At 36.8% G+C, this 18,374-nt stretch overlaps 1 protein-coding gene across 5 annotated transcripts in view; it reads right to left on the bottom strand.

Moving 5' to 3' along the window:
* Positions 1–18,374, bottom strand: part of EMC2 (ER membrane protein complex subunit 2) — a 292,907-nt gene that overhangs the window by 194,305 nt on the left and 80,228 nt on the right. For 2 of the 5 annotated variants that reach the window (XR_014057288.1, XR_014057284.1), the window contains one exon: positions 10,096–10,608. The exons of the other annotated variants lie outside the window; for them this stretch is intronic. The gene's annotated coding sequence lies outside the window, so the exon portion shown is untranslated. Of the gene's footprint in view, positions 1–10,095; positions 10,609–18,374 lie in introns of those variants that run through there. 5 annotated transcript variants of the gene reach the window in all.

Here is an 18,374-nt window from a genome sequence, read left to right as displayed (position 1 = left end):
TAATGTGAGTTATGCTGCTGCTGCTGCTAAGGCGCGTCAGTCGTATCCGACTCTGTGCGACCCCATAGACGTCAGCCCAACAGGCTTCCCCATCCCTGGGATTCTCCAGGCAAGAACACTGGAGTGGGTTGCCATTTCCTTCTCCAATGCATGGCCACGTACAATTTAGCAATATCCTGTAAAATTTAAGGCTTTTGAATACTCTATGTACCAAAGAGTTTCTAGGAAGTTATCCTGATGAAATAGTCATAGATGTGAGCAAAGATATATTTACATAGATAGCTACAACAGTCATGTCTATTGAAAAATTGAAAAACTAAATATCCATCAACAGGAGATGATTCAGTAAATTACTAAAATATCACCCTGTAAGGGAATATTATATGGCCATTAAAATTTAAGTGAATGGTAAAAAATGTTCACAATAAATTGTGAAGTTAAAAAAAATCAGAGTTTCAACAGTGCATATGGTATAACCAATTTTCTAAATATATATATACACCTATAAATTATTATATCATATAATATATATATTTATATGGATATAGTTTATGGGTAGATACAGCTACAAATGGGCTTCCCTGGTAACTCAGTTGTAAAGAATCTGCCTGCAACACAGGAGACCCGGGTTAGATCCCTGGGTTAGGAAGATCCCCTGGAGAAGGAAATGGTAACCCACTCCAATATTCTTGCTTGGAAAATTCCATGGACAAAGGGCCTGGTAGGTTACAGTCCATGGGGTCGCAAAAGAGTCAGATACAACTTAGTGACTAAAATAGAACTGTACCTTAAAATTCAGTTCAAGCACACACATATGAGGTATTCTTATCCTCCTGGAACTAAGCATTATTTTCATCCTCCCTAATTTCACAGTACAAGAAGCTTCAAATACCCATTTCTAAGGAGGAATTCATATTTCCTATCATACTGAAAAACAGACAAAAGGGTTTTCAATCAGCCCTGAAGCAAGGTCTTGGCTACAGAATAAACAAAAATGAACAAAGGCAGCTGGACTCTCTCTGAAGGGTTTCTCTGGCAAACTGTTCAGTTTACCAGAACAAGAGCAGGGCTGCCATCATTTGGGTATAGAACGTGGAGGATCTATTTTTTGTCTCTGCATCTGAATCATGGTCATAGAAGAATGTTGACACGTTAGCAACACTTATATCCTTCCTAATCACATCTACCACTCACACCAACTGTGCGTCTTTAGGAAAATCCTTTAACTTCCCAGTACCTCAGTTTCCCATACCACAGAATGGGAGCTAAACTCAGTCACACATCTATTTTTTACAATTTTGTCCTAAAATAGCTGTAAGATTTGCTGCTTAGGCAAAATTGATACAAAATTAGACATTAGGAAAAAATATTGCTTTTTCTAGTCCTGTAAAGACCTGGGAATAAATTTGACCAATAGGTGCCATAAAGAAAAAATTGATGGAGATACCATGTGGCATTGGAAGACAGGGCAAAACTTTTAGCTAAATATATTCAAACCCATAGGTTAAACCTGGGCAGCCCAAATGTTTCATGAATTTCAGCAGCTCATGAACCTCTGAACTTATACTATGTGTGTGTGTGTGTGTATGTGCATGTGTGACTTTCTTGCAAAGGAAACCCCTCCAAACTGCAAATAATACTCCATGTGTGTCCAAGGTCTAGATTGTTTGTGGCTACATTGAGATAAATTCAACAGCAAGTTGTGTAATGGGGCACCTCAGGAGGCTGATAGGCTAATAGACCTTAATCCTCACAATACTATACATTAAAATTCCTTTGAAAACAGCACTCATAAAAGGGAAATAGCACGTCCTGCAAGGAGAAACCAAGGTAGACAGTGAGCTCTTTCCCTCATAATTTTTCTTACTAGTCTTTCTGATTTTACAGCATGATATGTTCTGAACCTTTTAGTAAAATGGAGGTTTCTCATTTCAGCCTAACTGCTGTTAATCTGTTCCAAATGTTAAGGTTTTAAGTAAGGTCTGGTAACCATCGCTGCATTGAACTGATAATAGGAATAGAGCTGATCACCATCTGGTTTGGTTCAGAGTACAACTTGATGCCTAATATTGCAGAATTTGAGTTGGAAGTCCCTTGTATTTCATGAATGCCACAAAAAAAGAATTTAAACAAACAGCACACCCCAATAGTCATATGTCCTTATTTATTGCTCTATAGGTTTGCTAAATATGGAATATCACATTACTAATTTTGGCAAATTCCAGGGTACATAAACAGGCCAAAACCTCTTAACATAAATTATGCCAGAGTTGCCTAATGATAATTTGAAAAAGTCATGGTATTGGTTTTCCAGAGTTATGACAGAAAACCATTTCAGAAATAAGAAACAAAATTGAAATTGGTTTCTTATTGCATGCCTCTCTTACCAATCCTGCTGCTGTAGATCTATGAAAATATACTTGATTCTACCACATTATGAATAAATTGGAAAATCTGATTTATCTAGAACTACCAGTGATTTCTAAAATGGATTCTTGACTCAAAGGAAACATTTTACAAGTCTTTTCCAATTCTAAAATGTTCTGTTGTACATATTTCAATAATTATGGCAAAAATCTAGCTTTATTAAAAAAAGGGAACTTTCTTCTATTTATATAAAATTATGACTGGGTATGGTAATTCTCTAAAGAGTTTGAGAGTTCTGACAATGAATGTTTAATGACAAGAACTACGTCAAGCTATTCCCATTATATTCCCAATATTTTAAATGGGCACATCTGGCACATAGGAGTCTACTTAATGAATGGAGACCAAAAGACCAATATGGGAGGGGACAAGTCTTTGAATAATAACCTCCTATTGGCTTCAAATTTCTACTCTTCAGTGAGGAGATTTTACAAACGATAATCAGAATACAAAGTCCCCATAAACAATGCTGCTGCTAAGTCGCTTCAGTCGTGTTTGACTCTGTGTGACCCCATAAATGGCAGCCCACCAGGCTCCCCTGTCCCTGGGATTCTCCAGGCAAAAATACTGGAGTGGGTTGCCATTTCCTTCTTCAATGCATGAAAGTGATAAGTGAAAGTCGCTCAGTCTCCTAGCGACTCCTAGCGACCCCATGGACTACAGCCTACCAGGCTCCTCCATCCATGGGATTTTCCAGGTAAGAGTACTGGAGTGGAGTGCCATTCCCTTCTCCGATAAACAATGCAATAGCATGCAATAGTCCTTTCAAGTGTAACATCTATACTGGCAGGAAACCCCAGTCTCCTAAAGGCTCATTGCCATTTATTTAGGAATCATGCCCCAAATACAAAAGCAAGGCAGAGACACAGTGACACAGCCCTCCTTGACAGACTTTTCTCTTTACATGGTTGTACAAGTATAAAATACCTCAAGGCACTCCCTCTACTGCAAGGAAACAAGATTTATTTAGGTATTTAACTATGACGTTCTCAATTAGGTCTTCCCAGGTAGCGCTAGTGGTAAAGAACCTGAATGCCAATGCAGAAGATGCAAGAGACGGGTTTGATCCCTTGATCGGGAAGATCCCCTGGAGGAGGGCATGGCAACCCACTCCAGTATCTTTGCCTGGAGAATCCCATGAACAGAGGAGCCTAGTGGGCTACAGTCCATGAGGTTGCAAAGAGTCAGACACTTCTGATGTGACTTAGCACCACACATGCACCTTTCTCAATTAACAAAGGCTTTAGAAATTTTCTGAATTCTCTGCCCAATATTTAAACTATATTAATAATTATATTATTTCATTTTGATAAGACAGACCTTCTAAAATGTCCCAGTTAAATATTTATTAATATCTAATGGCCAGTTTCTTTGGTTAAAAGACTTAAATGTAATCAAAGATTTGCAAGGCAGGCGAAGTCATCTAATCCAACTGTGTCATCCATTTGTAGACAGAATGATATGAAAAAGTATCAAAAAAGATACGAATGTGCCACTCCTAGTTTTAGAGACCTTCATCCCTCAAGTAGATTTTAACATGCATTGAATGACTTTCAAAGAATCCTACTAGAATCAGGCAGTTCTTTAAACTTCACTATCCTTCTATACTTTCTGGCCTATCTGTCTGCTAAGAGAATAGCTCTCATCTTCCAGCCAAAATAATGTCTATAAACTATGGAATGTTTTGATTATTTGCTTTTTTCAACAGTATGATTTCCATAATAAGAAATCACACTGTTGGTTGCGGTAAAAGAGTAAATTTATCTTCCTGTTTCTTTTTTTCTCCTTTCTTTTCAATCTTCAAACTCCTTACTTTTCAGCTTCTGCATATCATACCTATGAAGCTATTGGGCATTTGCTGTGTCACCCACAACACTATTGTGCATATGCTTTATCAGACATAACTCTATATATAGAGAAAGTACTGCTGTGGTACATTGTAACTTGTGCCAATAAATCCCCACAGTAACACGAAAATTCCTTTGTACCGTGATGAAGGCGCCTTCTAACAGCCAAGAAAAGAAACACCAGTCCACATGTGCATCTTAAAAGAAACTTCACGTACTTTGTTTTTCCTTTCCATCTGACAGCTCTGCAATCTGGGAAGCTAAGCAGAATTGGGTCTGCTTAGTGCTTGGAAAGAAGACAGTTTGAGAATACCCAGTACTGGAGGCTTTATCTTCTCCCACTCCTATTACCCATACCCCACCTGCCCAGAGCAGTGCAGTGGTGGAAAAAGCACACTGAATTCCAGATAAGCAATAATGTGATTCAATAACTCTATGAATTACAAACCCTCATTGTGCCCAAATTCTCAGGACAAGTTTTTAAAATTTCTTTCAGCTCTAAAAGTCTAAAATCGATTTTCATAGTAAAAATCTATCTAGTTAGGAATGGGGTATGCTTGCTGAATGGTTACTAAACTTGAAGAAGTAGAATAAAGTTACGTATATGCAACATTTAAAATACTCTGAACTTATACTCTGTTTCTCCCCCTGCATTAGTCTGCCCTGATTTTTTCTCCATGACTGAGTTGCATTTTCCCTCCACTCTGCCTATGCAAGTTCTATTTCCTCCACAAGACATAGTTCAAGTCTAACATTCTGCTTGAAGCCTAATTGTTATAATCTTCACTAAACTAGATCCTCTGAGTATTATACCCAGTTTTGACTATATGGTTCTCAGTTTAATTATTCTCTGTTTTTTTCATGTGTTAGCCTTACTTGCCCATCCAACACTGATTTGTGGTGTTGTATGGCAGAAACCAACATCACATTGCAAGGGGATTATCTTCTGATTAAAAATTAAAAAAAATAAACCATCCAAAATCACTGATCAACTCTTAGAAAAGGTAAACTACCATGAGCTTTGGTGTTACTTCTTTCAACACTTTCTAGGTGTGACCTTGAGTAGGTTCTTGAAACTGTGCTTGAGTTTCCTCATCTCTAAAATGAAGCTAACAGTACTAAGCACACTCAGTTGTTGGGACATAGTCAGTTCAGTCAGTTCAGTCGCTCAGACGTGTCGGACTCTTTGAGACCCCATGAATCGCAGCACGCTAGGCCTCCCTGTCCATCACCAACTCCCAGAGTTTACCCAAACCCATGTCCATCGAGCTGGTGATGCCATCCAGCCATCTCATCCTCTGTCGTCCCCTTCTCCTCCTGCCCCCAATCCTTCCCAGCATTAGGGTCTTTTCCAATGAGTCAACTCTTTGCATGAGGTGGCCAAAGTATTGGAGTTTCAGCTTCAACATCAGTCCTTCCAATGAACACTCAGGACTGATCTCCTTTAGGATGGACTGGTTGGATCTCCTTGCAGTCCAAGGGACTCTCAAAAGTCTTCTCCAACACCACAGTTCAAAAGCATCAATTCTGTGGTGCTCAGCTTTCTTCACCGTCCAACTCTCACATCCATATATGACCACTGGAAAAACCATAGCCTTGACTAGACGGACCTTTGTTGGCAAAGTAATGTCTCTGCTTTTCAATATGCTATCTAGGTTGGTCATAACTTTCCTTCCAAGGAGTAAGTGTCTTTTAATTTCATGGCTACAATCACCATCAGCAGTGATTTTAGAGCCCAATAAAGTCTGACACTGTTTCCACTGTTTCCCCATGTATTTCCCATGAAGTGATGGGACCAGATGCCATGATCTTAGTTTTCTGAATGTTGAGTTTTAAGCCAACTTTTTCACTCTCCTGTTTCACTTTCATCAAGAGGCTGTTTAGTTCTTCTTCACTTTCTGCCATAAGGGTGGTGTCATCGGCATATCTGAGGTGATTGATATTTCTCCTGGCAATCTTGATTCCAGCTTGTGTTTCTTCCAGCTCAGCATTTCTCATGATGTACTCTGCATGTAAGTTAAATAAGCAGGGTGACAATATACAGCCTTGCTGTACTCCTTTTCCTATTTGGAACCAGTCTGTTGTTCCATGTCCAGTTCTAACTGTTGCTTCCTGACCTGCATACATAGTAGATCATCAATAAATATTTGCTGATTGATGTTTTCTTAATGATTTGGAAAGCATTGTTTTTTTTTTTAAGTATTTCAGGATTGTCATTATAAAAGATCAGTTTCCATTGGCTACCATTTTAGACCTAATGATAGGATAGTCAGGTGATTTAGCTGATGTTGCTTTAAATACAGATGTTTAAAAAAAAAAACCCTTCTTAATATTTATACTTGCTTTATCTGTGCATCTATCAAGTTTTTTTTTTTTAAGTGGGCTAAAGAGGAATCTATTTTGGCTTTTATGAATGTTTTTACTCAAAATAAAGTGGAATTTACCAGATCCTCAGCTTATGCGTAGAATATCTCTGCTGAAAATCCATAAGAGGCAAAGAAGACATGTTGAGAGCATCTGTTATAGGCAAGGGATATTTGTAGATACCTCAAACTTTTGAAACGCCACTCAAAGGAGGAGTGAGCAGTATGACTGTAAATATCCCCCAGTGAATATGATTAGGGCAAGCCAAAAAATCACTCATCTTTGCTGTCCTTTCCCCTGGTGCAGTACAGAATAATCTCTTGGGGATAATGATTTAGCTCACTAGAAAATATAACATATAAAATATAGAATGAAGGCCATCATCTTCCTTTTTTAAGGGAGTCACTCAGACTTGCATAATTTGTTCTCATATATCAGTGGTCAAAATGTAGTCGCATGGACACACTTAGTTGTGAGGGAAGATGGAAATGTAGTCTCTAACTAGGCAGTTTTGTGACCTCTTAAAAGTCCTGGGGTTCTCTTACCAAAAGAATGAAGAGATGTATTTGGAGTAATTAGTTGGCTCTAACACACTTTCTTAAAGACTGAGTACTATATTATGACTTTTGTCATGCCTTTGACCATCTAGGAGATTGAGACTGTGTATATAACCACTGCAATGCAACCGGTAGAGATGACTATGAAACATTAATGGTACTGCATCAAAAAAGAATCTTGCATTATTTTGTTTATTCAGTTTGGAGTAATATTGTCATTCAGTTCAGTTCAGTCTCTCAGTCGTGTCCGACTCTTTGCGACCCCAATGGACAGCAGCATGCCAGGTTTCCTTGTCCATCATCAACTCCCAGAGCTTGTTCAAACTCATCTCCATCGAGTTGGTGATGCCGTCCAACCATCTCATCCTCTGCTGTCCCCTTCTCTTGCCTTCAGTCTTTCCCAGCATCAGGGTCTTTTCCAGTGAGTCAGTATATATAATTATAAATTCTTAAGAACATCAGCAGAGGCTACTGAAAAGCAACTCAGTCTCCCTCTTAGTAAAAGCATATCAACAAGGACAAAATGTTTGCGGAAGCACGGGCTATGTGTCATCCTGATTTTATGTTTGTCACAGTCCAGGAGCCTCTGGCAGACAAAACATCCTGGTCCAGTCATTTAGCATCAAAAAACTATTAGGAGGGAGCAGAGAGAGGCATTCTGATAATTGTTCATACCTCCAGGGAGCTTGCCCACCTCATCCATGCCCTTGGCTATTTCCAAAATACTGCCATTATCTGGATAAAAATTTGGGTAATCTCTTCATTTTTATTTCTTCTGATCTGTTTTGGGAAGAGATGCTTACTTAGGTCACAAAAATGCAATCTTGATTTAAAAATTAAAAGAGCCAGTCCAAAATATTCACCACCTCATGTCTTCATTCAAAGGTAAAACCTTTGCCCTTCTCCCCAATGTAGACTTGACTGCAGATAGGATGTGGAGAAGAGGGTGTGGTTTGCGTCTTCTCCCATTCTTGCTCACTCTGTACGCAACTCACAAACTGCTCTTCCTGAGTCAACATCTCACTTCACTGATATTCTCTTTGAGTCATAAAATAGATTTCCAGTATTATACAGCAGCTTCCCACTAGCTATCAATTTTACATATGGTAGTGTATATATGTCAATGCTACTTTCTCAATTCATCCCACTGTCTCACAGCTCAGCACTCTGTGATGAACTAGAGGGGTAGGATTGGAGGCAGGTCAATAGGTAGGAGATATATATATATATATATAGAGAGAGAGAGAGAGTTATGACTGATTTGTGTTGTTGTATGGCAGAAACCAACACAACATTGCAAGGCAATTATCGTCTGATTAAAAATTTAAAAAAAAAAGGTTCAAAATCACTGCAGACAGTGACTGCAGCCAAGAAATTAATAGATGCTTGCTCCTTGGAAGAAAAGCTATGACAAACCTGGCAGCATACTAGAAAGCAGAGACATCATTTTACTAATTAATGTCCATATAGTCAAAGCTATGATTTTTCCAGTAGTTATGTATGGATGTGAGAGTTGGACTATAAAGAAGGCTGAGCATTGAAGAATTGATGCTTTTGACCTGTAGCCGAGGAGACTCTGAGAGCCCACTGGACAGCAAGGAGATCAAACCAGTCAATCCTAAAGGAAATCAGTCCTGAATATTCATTGGAAGGACTGATGCTGAAGCCCCGATGCTTTGGCCACCTGATGTGAAGAGCTGATTCAATGGAAAAGACCCTGATGCTGGGAAAGATTGAGGGCAAGAGAAGAAGGGGGCGATAGAGGATAAGATGGTTGGATGACATCACTGACTCGATGGACATGAATCTGAGCAAAATCAGGGAGATAGTGAAGGACAGGGAAGCCTGGCGTGCTGCAGTTCATGGGGTCACAGAGAGTCAGACACTACTTGGCTACTGAACAACAATGGCAGAAACCAACATAACACTGTAAAGAAATTACCTTCCGATTAAAAAATTTTTTAAAAAGCTTCCAAATATTTCTTGTGAAATCTTCATTTGGAATTTTAAATCTACTGTAGTTATTTTAAAATATATATCAGTCTGTTCCATTAGATCAGACTATCCTTGAGCTTCAAGATTATATTTCTAGTAACTGGCACAGAACTTTTTTGAAAGAATTCTCTTAACTTTCCCGTATGGCTTTAGCTGTCCTTTCTGTGTATCCTTCAATACCTAGATATACTTACACCCATTATAGTCCTTATTTCTGTCTATTCTAATTACCTGTTTACATGTCTGTCTCTCCCAATCAACTGTAAGCTTTTTGAGGGCAGGCATTATATTTTTGTATATCCTCTGCTAAGGGTACTCAATAAATAAGTGCTCAATAAATATTTAATAAATGAATACTGTTTCCTCATACCAAGAAGTAGCAAAAACTCTAAGACTAGGTAACTCTCCTTAAAGAATATAAAATTTTTTTGAAAAGATACTTACCCCTTCTCTCTTCCTTAATCTTCCACCTAGCATTTTCCAGTTTTACTATGGGCCTGTAGTTATAATCTAAGCACAGTATATTAGTAAAATGACTTATAATTAAAGCATTACTTTCATTTTGGGAATTGTATATCAAAAAATTAATCCAACATACATAAAAGGCTACTGTCATGCAATTGTCTACTAGAGCACAACTTATAAAAGTCAGAAGGGAGAGAAAGGGTAGACAGAAATATATAATAAATAATTAAATATTCACTTGAAGAATTAAGTGGTTTTTTAGTGGTTATGTATGTTCTATAATAGCATATGAAGTACCTAGAACATCATATTTTAAAAAAAGCAGAACAAAAATACTGAATGTATACTACAATTAAAACTATGCAAATAATGTTTTTCTTAAAAAAAATCAGAAGCGAAAGCACCAAAAGAATAACAGAAACCACATGACAACAACATGATCATGTGTGGCTTTTTATTTTATCTTTCAGACTTTCTGCAGCACTGTTACATTAGTAATAAGTGTTTTTAATTTACTATTTTAAAAATTACCTTTGGGAATGATCTTCAGCTATATTTTGAGGTAACTGGTTCAAGAAAAATGAGCCTAAAACCAGGATATAAGTACTTCCCTTGTGATCCAGTGGTTAAGAATCTGCCTTCCAATGTGCAGACACAGCTTCTAGCCATGGTCAGGGAACTAAGATCTCACATGGCAACTAAGGCCACACCCCACTCAAGAGAAGCCCTCATTCCACAACCAAGAGTCCTTGTACTGCAACCCAGCCTCAGTTCAGTTCGGTTGCTCAGTCGTGTCTGACTTTGTGACCCCATGGACTGCTGCACACCAGCCTTCCCTGTCCATCACCAACTCCTGGAGCTTGCTCAAACTCATGTCCATCGAGTCGGTGGTGCCATCCAATCATCTTATCTTCTGTCGTCTACTTCTCCTCCTGCTTTCAATCTTTCCCAGCCTAGCCAATAAAAACAGGATAGAATTTGAAATGTTCATGTTTTCTTGCATTCAACACTATGCTAGGCACTATGGATACAGAGATGAATTGGATATGATCTCTACCTTTGAAGATTTTCAAATATATAAGGAAAAATCCTGTCAAAAATATAGTTATGATATACTAGTATGAACCCAATTATTAGTATGAATATGCAATGTGATTCTCAGAAAAGTGATTAATGCAGTTCACAAAAGAAGTGGCATTTAAACAGGGCTTTGAATGGTGACTGCTCATCTAAAAAAACTGAAAATAATAGAGAACAAGTAGGAGTTCATTAGGTAGAGAAAGGAAAACAAGCACATAGATGGAATCTGAAAACTCACAACATAGTAAGTAATAGGCATGGTGGCTGAAATGAAGGTAAATAAAAATGAAAAATAATATATTGAATGCTTAGCATACACTGAGCATTTCAAATAAGTTATAACTAATTTAACCCTCACAAAAATTCTAGGAGTTTAAAACCATTGTTCTTATCATTATCAATATATTAACATGGAAACTATTCTTAGTAAAGTCAGGAAACTGGCCTGAGGAAATCACATGTGAAGTGGTAAAGATGGAATCTGCACTCAAGTGTGTGTGATCTCAAAGTTCTACCTTTATTCACCAACAATAACAATACTGAGGCAAGAAAGGACCTGAATGGTCCTATCAAGAAAGTTAGACTGAATTCCACAAAGAAACTACAAATGCAAAATAATCAAAAATTCCTAAGGTATCAAGGGATGCTAGAGAGACTGGAAGACCAGTTGGAAGCATAATGCAGTGGCTTTCTAAAGATAAATCAAGGAAATGAAGTGAATGGAGAAGAGAGAGTCAAGAGGGACTTCAGAAGTCGAACCACAGAACTTAGTGATCATAAAGAGGAGGAAGGAGCTCAAAGTTTATATTCTAGTGACTAAAAAGATAATAAATAAATTAACTAAAAAGTGAATAAGAAAGGCATAAGAAAAAAGAATAATGAATATTACTGGGGCAGCTTGAGTGTAAGCTGGGATGTCAGCAGTACATCCCAAAGAGCATATTCAACAGGCATTTATAAGCACACAGAAATGTCTTCTAGAGTTTCTTCTGATGTTTTCACTCATCTGTTGAAATTCTACATTGTAGCAGAATTTCTTTTCACCTTCCTAATTGGTACAATTAACAGTTTTAAAATTAATCATTTTGAAATAATAGAAATTCATCATTGATGTGCTATTTTCTTCTAAAAGAATACCAGACCATCTTACCCTCCTCCTGTGAATCAGGTATGCTGATCAAGAATCATACTAGACATGGAACAACAGACTGGTTCCAAATTGGGAAAGGAGTAGGTCAAGGCTGTATATTGTCACCCTGCTTATTTAACTTATATTCAGAGTGCATCATGTGAAATGTTGGGCTGTATGAAGCATAAGCTGGAATCAAGATTGCAGGGAGAAATATCAATAACCTCAGATATGCAGATGACACCGCTCTTATGGCAGAAAGCGAAGAGGAAGTAAAGATCCTCTTGATGAAAGTGAAAGAGGAGAGTGAAAAAGCTGGCTTAAAACTCAACATTCAAAAAACAAAGATCATGGCATCCAGTCCCAACACTTCATGGCAAATAGACAGGGAAACAATGGAAACAGTGACAGACTTTATTTTCTTGGGCTCCAAAATCACTGCAGATGGCGACTGCAGCCATGAAATTAAAAGACACTTGCTCCTTGGAGGAAAAGCTATGACAAACCTAGAAAGAATATTAAAAAGCAGAGATACTAATTCACCAACAAAGGTCTGTCTAGTCAAAGATAATGTTTTTCCAGTAGTCATGTATGGATATGAGAGTTGGACCATAAAGAAGGCTGAGACTGAAGAACTGATGCTTTTGAACTGTGGTGTTGGAAAAGACTCTTGAGAGTCCACTGGACAGCAAAGAGATCAAACCAGTCCATCCTAAAGGAAATCAATCCTGAATATTCACTGGAAGGACTGATGCTGAGGCTGAAGCTCCAACACTTTGGCTACCTGATGAGAAGAACTCACTCATTTGAAAAGACCCTGGTGCTGGGAAAGACTGAAGACAGGAGGAGAAGGGGATGCCAGAGGATGATATGGTTGGATGGCATCACCGACTTGATGGACATGAGTTTGAGCAAGCTCCAGGAGTTGGTGATGGACAGGGAGGCATGGCATGCTGCAGTCCATGGGTTGCAAAGAGTTGGACACAACTGAGCAATTGAAATGAACTGAAAAGAATCCACACTTAAAGCAATCATTTCAAATTTTAAAATACATACCAATGTTTAATAATTTAAAAATAATTTCCTCATATTTTTCCCAGCTATACTTGAAGTTTAAACAAACAAAGAAAATAACTCAACTAGGAAAGGGAGAGATTTAGTTTAGCTCTTTGTGCAATGATGGTCACTTTTTACTTGAGATTTCCAAAAAGTCTAATGTAATAGAGACATCTTTAACTGAACAACTTCAAATGCCTTTTATGTACATCAGGGAAATGAAAATGCCAAATGATTTGCCAGATATCCCTATACATCAGGCACAGTTAATAGTAAGAACAGTCTTGTTATGAATTGCTGATTTGGAACCACTCTGCCACTGGGACATTTTTCTTTGCTGACTGAAGGGCTCTTTTGTGGCAGCCCTGAGTCAACCTGCTTTAATACATTATTTCTGAAGCCAACATAAAGCAGAATTTTTAAAAAGATTTTTGGAGAAAAATCTTGAGGAGGAATGAAGGGATAATTGGAAAATAGTGCAATCAGCTATGGAGCATTTAAGAATCAAGTCTATATGCTCCCAGAAATGTTGCACACTATTGGGAGATTTTATTCCTTCTTTTTCTTCCTTGCCAAAAACAGACCAATTAAGCATTTATTTCAGATAAATGAAAGCAATTATTTCAGATGGCATTTTAAAAGCCTATAAATTCATGAAAGAGATGAGAATAATAAATATGAAATAGTTAAATAAAGCCAAACATGTAATAAATCATTAAATCTGATAGTTATATGCTTTGATACAGAGCATTATCAAAGCTGAGAGAAGAGTTAAGTTGCCCCTGGAGAAGAATATTTAGAGAAGAGGAAAGGCATCCCAAACCCCTCAAATAGTAGGCCAAGAAAAACAGTCAAGGGAATTCTCATGAAAGATTTTGAAATAGTGAAAATCTTTCTCCAACTCTTTCTTTTGATAAGTCACTGGAAATCCCTAAGGAAATTCATGATAAGGACCCATGTTATATCATTAGCAGTATTGCAGAAATAATAGTAGTAACTGTATACAACCATTATGTTAACTCAGTACCTGCTACCAATTTACTGTTTCACATGTGCCAAGTACAACAGTAAAATTATAGTATATAAACATATAATTATTATAGGATTAATCCTGACAACAATCTTAGAAGTAGAAATTCTTATTCTCTTTTCGCAGATGAGGAAATTGAAGCTTCTCCAAGTTAAGCAAAATCTGAAATGACCCATACAACTTTAGTTCTCAGAAGAAACAAACTGTAGAAATTTCTTTATGTAGCTCAGCTAGTAGTATTTCAGTTAATTGATCAATAAATGTTTATTGATAACCCACCATATGAAAGGTACTATGCTAGGAATTTACATTCTAAGGAAGATTTCTTCAGGATGATGGAACTGATCAAATGCATGATGTATCTAAATGTGTTGAGTTAAATAGGCAACTGGGAAGAGTTTGGATTTAAATTAATAATAATTGCAAGAAGATAAAAGAGCAAGATGAAGATCACAAAAATTCTTCCAGGAAAACAAAATCAATCTAATTTAGTATTTGGACCAGCTAAAATAGTATTTACATAGTCAAAATGATATGAAATATTAAATATTATTATGATCAAAATTAACATGTTATCTATGTCAGAAAGATGGGCATGTGGGAAGGCCTACTATTTGAGGAGTTTGGGATGCCTTTTCTCTTCTCTAAATATCCTGCCTCAGGGACAACTTAGGTCTTCTCTCAGTTTTGACATGTGGCAGAGATGGAGGACGAGATCTAAATCCTCATATTCTGTAACGGAAAGTCAATGCTTAAAATTGAAATATCAAGAAGAAACAATATAAACTTAAATAAAGACATCAATATAATGACAAAAGTTAAATGGGAAGAAGTTAAAAGGATGAAGTGACCTAATAAAACTATTTGACTCTTTAAGGTATGTATATGTATAATTTGATAAAAATGAAAATGAACAGCCATGATTTATACAGCATGGTGAATATTTGAGTGGAAGAATAACAAAACTTTTCCTAAATGTATTAAGAAAACATTTTGTTAGCATTGTAAAAGAAATGATTAAAGGGAAAGAGGGAAATCAGTTGGAAATCTATTCCCCTAGGCTAAAGGGAATGTAGTTAAGACTTGAATCAAGCTATTATCAATGAAACCAGAAGGAAAGGAGACAATTTAAAGAGAGTTCAAATATAGAATCTCAAGGAATTGGAGATATTTGATATAGACATGCAGAAGGTGTTTAGGATAATTCAGAGGCATGTTTAAGATAATTTGTAATTTTATAACCTGAGTTACAGAGCTGTTCTGTGCAGTCTTCTTAATCATTCACAATAAAATATATTATTCTGTATTACATATAAATATATATAAACAATAACATTAAAATTTTATTATATATGCAATTATATACAATGTATACAATTATAATAATGCATAATGCATGTTATATATATTATATTCTGGAGAGATACTAATCTTTTGTCAGCTATATGGATGGCAAGTATCACCTCCCAGTAGCTTATCTTTCTACTTTCTTTATGGTGATTTTTGATGAAAAGAAATTCTTAATTTAATTCTTAATTTAATCTTGGTATTTACTTTTCTTGATTTGAAGATTACCATCTTTCAACAACTCCAAGGAGTTCTTTTTGAATACTTTCTTTCCCGTTGAGCTTCCCTGGTGGCTCTGATGGTAAAGAATACGCCGGCAATGTGGGAGACTTGGGTTTGATCCCTGGGTTTCGAAGATCCCCTGGAGAAGGGAATGGCTACTGACTCCAGTATTCTTGCCTGGAGAATTACATGGACAGAGGAGCCTGGTAAGCTACAGTTCATGGTGTCGCAGAGTCAGTCGTTCACAACTGAGAGACTTTCACTTCACTTCGCTTCACTTTCCCATTGGCTCTATAATCTCCTTCTAGAACTCTAATAAAAAGTACATTAGAGGACTTCCCTAGTGGTACAGTGGATAAGAACCCACCTGCCCAATGCAGGGGACATAGGTTCGGTCTCTGGTCCAGGAAGATTCCACATGCCATGGAGCAACTAAAGCCTGAGCATCACAACTGAGCCTGACCTCTAGAGCCCGCATGCAGCAACTACTGAGTTCATGTGCCAAACCTCTGAAGTCCATGCACCTGGAGCCCATGCACCACAACAAGAGAAGTTACTGCAATAAACCCGTGCACCACAAGGAAGAGTAGCCCCCACTCACCATAACTAGAGAAAGCCCCCACACAGCAATAAAGGCCCAGCACAACCAAAAATAAAAAATAAACTAAAAAAGTATATTAGACCTTCTCCCTTCACTCTCCATAGCTGTTAATTTCTCTATCATGTTTTACACTTCTCTCTGGACAGTATTTTAAATAATGTCTTCAGAAATTATCTCACCAATTCTCTCTTTTGTTATGTCTAATACAATGGTTAATCTTTTCATTGAGTTTTTATTATATTATTAATTTTTAGAATTTCTATTTATTTTTCAAATCTACTTATCGGTTTTCAAGCTTCTGTTTCTTTAATCATATCAATCATGATTTTTTTTAATTGTTTTCAGTAGATTCTCATTTATGATGTCTTCTTGCCTGCTTTATGATTTTTTACATGAGGATTCATTTTCCTTTGCATTCTATCAGTGAAACACAGGTGAGGCCTAAACTGAAGTTGGAATTCCTCCAAATGATTTTTATTTGCTTCTGCCAATCATCTGGGGGCACAATGAGCTAGAAACATTCTAAGCTAAACTCTCCACTAAACTTAGGCTTTTTTCAGGGGGGCCAGGTTGTACTTACATATTCACAAGGAAATTTTTACTTATTCTTCACTTACCTAGCATTACTGGCAAATTTACTTGGTGTTTCCATGTTCATTTCACTCCTACACATTTCAGCTTTGTGTAGGGTACTGATATCCCATTAGGTTTCCTTCCATAGGTGGATCCTCAGTTTTAACAAGTATCCATCATGGCCAAAGAAGCTGTCAAATGGAAACTCTGAAACCCAAATTTCAGGATTCAGCAGAACAAAAATAGCTTTGGCACTTATCTTTTAAGTTTCCTAGTTTACTCTATTTTGGGATTTTGTTGTTTTACCAACTCATCAATGCAAAAAATAATTTTATTTATATATATATATAAAATATGGACTCTCCTGGTGGTGCAGTGGTAAAGAATCCACCTGCCAGTGCAGGAGATGCAGGTTCAATCTCTGGGTCGAAAAGGTCCCCTGGAGAACAGAATTGCAACCCACTTCAGTATTCTCACTTGGAAATTCTATGGACAGAGGAGCCTGACACGACTTAGTGATTAAACAATAACTATATAGATAGATAGATAGATAGATATACCTAAAATTTTATTTTTTCCAGCTTTTAAAAAATTATTCAAAGGGTAGTTTAGAGTAACTAATTTCAAGAAATACACATCCAGGTATCCATCTTCCTTCCTTTAATGGTAAACTCAATTTTCTTGCTTTCCACATTGTAGAATACTACTATTTTAACCCTGATCCACTGTTTATACATTTGTGATGTAGAGAATGCATTTCTCTACTGTTGATCACTATGTTTCTTTGCTACAGTGAAAGGCTAAACTGATTTAATCAGTACATGTAGTTAAACAAGGGCAACGCTACTAACCTAGCAGTATATTTTTACAGGTACACTGTCTCAAGCATCTAAACACAAACAAACACAACTAGTAAATGGCCTCTAATAAACCAAGGGTTGCTATATCTAGTGTAGAACAAAAGGACTATCAGGGAATCACTGAAATATAAAATGTTTTTATTACTTCCTGTCAGTGTTTTTTTAGATGTTGTTAAAGGCTGATTTTTTTTTATAATTAAAGCTTCATTATACATTAGAAGCAATTTCAAAAACTAAGTTTCTACTTACAGTTATCTAATAAGTCTTATCTATTTGAAATCAAATGTATTTATTTAACCATAATAAATGACTTCATCAGTAAACACACATGTTAATGGCCAAAGGTGACTCTTTCGATGACTGTTACTTCCCTAAAAGAACTAACTTCTGAAAAAAACAACATTACTGATTCCCATAAATAAGGAAAGGTTAAAGATCAGAAGAGATAAGCAGCTGGAAGGGAATTAAAATAGAAAAAGAGAAAGTGAGGAGAGAACTGCCACTCAAGAGGAAAAATAGGCTGTGGTTTTTTATGCTACCAAAAGCAAAAGTAATTCATCATGAGTGTGATAGCAGATCTAGCAACATGGATGTGGAGAAGCCTTATTTTTTGTTCAGAGTAAGGTTGGGTGATTTTCTTAGCTATAGGGTATCACAGTAAAGAATTAGCTTAAACATCACTAAGTAAAGGCCCTATATTGAGACAAAATCATTAATAAATTGAGAAAATCAAAATCAAATCAATAATTTGCATGTCCAACCTAAAATTTCATGTCACAAATATGTTAATTAATTTAGCTAACTGATAAATATGTCTAATC

The sequence above is a fragment of the Giraffa tippelskirchi genome, chromosome 6, assembly GCF_054371585.1.
Source record: "Giraffa tippelskirchi isolate mGirTip1 chromosome 6, T2T-mGirTip1v1.2.pri, whole genome shotgun sequence".
Lineage (NCBI taxonomy): Eukaryota > Metazoa > Chordata > Mammalia > Artiodactyla > Giraffidae > Giraffa > Giraffa tippelskirchi.
This window is presented reverse-complemented; position numbering and strand designations above follow the sequence as displayed.